General features: G+C 37.1%; 1 protein-coding gene across 1 annotated transcript in view; it reads right to left on the reverse strand.

Annotated features, from left to right (window-relative positions):
* clec16a (C-type lectin domain containing 16A) overlaps window positions 1-2420 on the reverse strand; it is a gene marked incomplete in the record, with an annotated part of 48834 nt that overhangs the window by 34108 nt on the left and 12306 nt on the right.

The following is a 2420-nucleotide window of genomic DNA, read 5'->3' on the forward strand; positions in this document are numbered from 1 at the left end:
CAGCAGATTTTGAACAAACTGAAAATTTTGACCCATAAAAGGGTTTTAAAATATCTTTGCAGTAACCGGACAGAATAAATTAAAGTTTTCTACACTCATAGACAATATAATTGCACAAAAAATAGTTTATAAATGCAAAAAAAGTGCATTTAGCATGATATGTCTCCTTTAACTGAGGTTGATTAAACATTCAGCTGTAACGAACCGAGTGTGAACCACAAACAGCTGAGATAAAGCGAGTAGCATTTTACGATACAAGCTAATTTCAGAAGCAGATGTCGTATGTTATTGGAAACCTATTTTTTTACTTAGTCAAATTAGAATTAAAAAACACATGAAAGAGTGAGAAATCAGGTTTTGAGTATTTGTTTAAAAAAAGTGTCAAAAAATTGGTTGCATTATTATTAATAAAACTGCTTTGTTTGACGACTACAAAATATCAAAAGGTTTTGCTATTTTTTTTAAATCACATATTAAACGGTGGAAAAATACATATATTGAAAATTAATTCAAATGGACATCTTTATCAAGAAATAGTGACTTATAAGAATAACAAGTTCATAGATTATTAAAGACTAAACTCTGGTTTTACTTTCAAATCCARAAGCCAGAAAAGTCCTGCATCCTTTTCATTTGGGTGGTTGAGTTTCTTGAAAAGGTTCGACTTTCTTTCAAAAGACTGAGATGAACACTGAAACTAGGTGGCCCGATTTCATTCACCTTCTGGCGCTAACGCAAACTATGAAACAAAAATCACACGTGACCAGWTGGGGACACACTACGAACACACAACAAAACTCCTGCACCGATTCTGAAACTGAAGCTGCACCAACCAGCYTCAGGTCTGTGTCCAGAACAACCTCAGTGACGGTTTTCTCAGCAACCCCTCCCCACATCAACTGAAAACAACAGCAAGGTTCTGTTTCTGTGTTGTTCTTTTCTAAATAACCGTGTTTTATTTCTTGCTTTCATGTCCTCCCCCCCATCCCTTGTATTCTTCTTTCACTTCTRCCTTCTCGTAAGAGGAAAAGGGGTCTTGTGGAAGTTATAATAAAAAGCAACTTCACTTTAATTTGGCCTTCTGAATTCATGGAAATGTCCTCTATGAGGCCTGTGCATAACAAAAACGTACAAGAATCAAGCTGTGTTTTAGTTCAAATAAGGCCTATTTCACAACCTATGTGAAAATAATTAAAACTGAAAACAACCCTTWAAAAAAGAGCTTGTATGTTTTGATCTGTTAAACTGGATCGTACTAYAGCTGCTGCTAAAAACACACGGAGCACGCTGTCAGACACAAACCACAAGCTAGTATCTCTGAGTGTGTTGCACCTGCTAGCTGACAATGTTCTGGTAAACCGCTCACAGTCTCAGCCACTGCTGAGAAATTAATGGAGGTCAGGGAGCATGCCCTGCGCGCGCACGCACGCGCGCACACACACACACACACACACACACAGCAGCACTTTCAATTAGGCCACCCACTGCAGGCAAAAACATTTACTTTTTCACATAAATGTACTCTTAAAACAGCTGCTGGTGTTTGGGGGTATGCAAAGTGTGGCGACTAGTTTCTAACTGATGCACTTGCAAGAAAACACGGCTACAAAAAAAAAAAAAAAAAAAGCAAAAGAAGAGGAAAAAAAACACTTCTTCCAGGAAAGAGATCTGGGTTAGGTGAGCCAGCCCTGTCAGTGTTCCACCATGTGACCTAATTTCCTGCCACATCATAGACGAACAGGAAGTGCCATTTTACCACCTGTGAAAAAAAACAGCTAGTTTCTGAACTGCCTCCTTTTCATCTACAAGAAATCAAACAGCATCTACATCTGATGTGGCAGAGATAATAAACATTCACAGCCTGAAATGCAAACTAAATTGAAGAAATACTTTCTATACAACTATTAGCTATGATGAAAGCTATTSTAAAAGCTATTCCTCACAAACGAAAACTTTCCCACAGCACAGGTCTTCATGGTGCTTTACAAAAAAACAAGACTGCAGCATGCATCAGTGCAGAGGCAAGAGATAAGATCAGTTAAAGTCGTTTGGTTTATTTAACAAAAAAAAAAAAAAAGAACAGTTCAAGCCACTTGCTATTCTGTGTGAATTTTCTCTGCAAGTAAAAAAGTAGATTTGGTTGTGTCAGTTTGATAAAATATGACTACTATTATATTTTCAACAACTTTAATTAAATTAATTAATTAAAACCCAATTCAGTAGCTATAACAGTTTTAAAACACAAATTCTTCCATCTTCTACAAATTGTAGACACACTTTAGGAGGTATGGCCATCTCCTGTTGTGGTGTACCAGAAGTGTTATAAGTTTGTGCCTTCAGTCACATTCACTGAAATGGTAGGAAGCTTCTTACAACAGACACACACACACACACACACACACACACACACACACACACAC

The sequence above is a fragment of the Austrofundulus limnaeus genome, unplaced genomic scaffold (assembly GCF_001266775.1).
Source record: "Austrofundulus limnaeus strain Quisiro unplaced genomic scaffold, Austrofundulus_limnaeus-1.0 Scaffold38, whole genome shotgun sequence".
NCBI classification, from domain to species: Eukaryota; Metazoa; Chordata; class Actinopteri; order Cyprinodontiformes; family Rivulidae; genus Austrofundulus; species Austrofundulus limnaeus.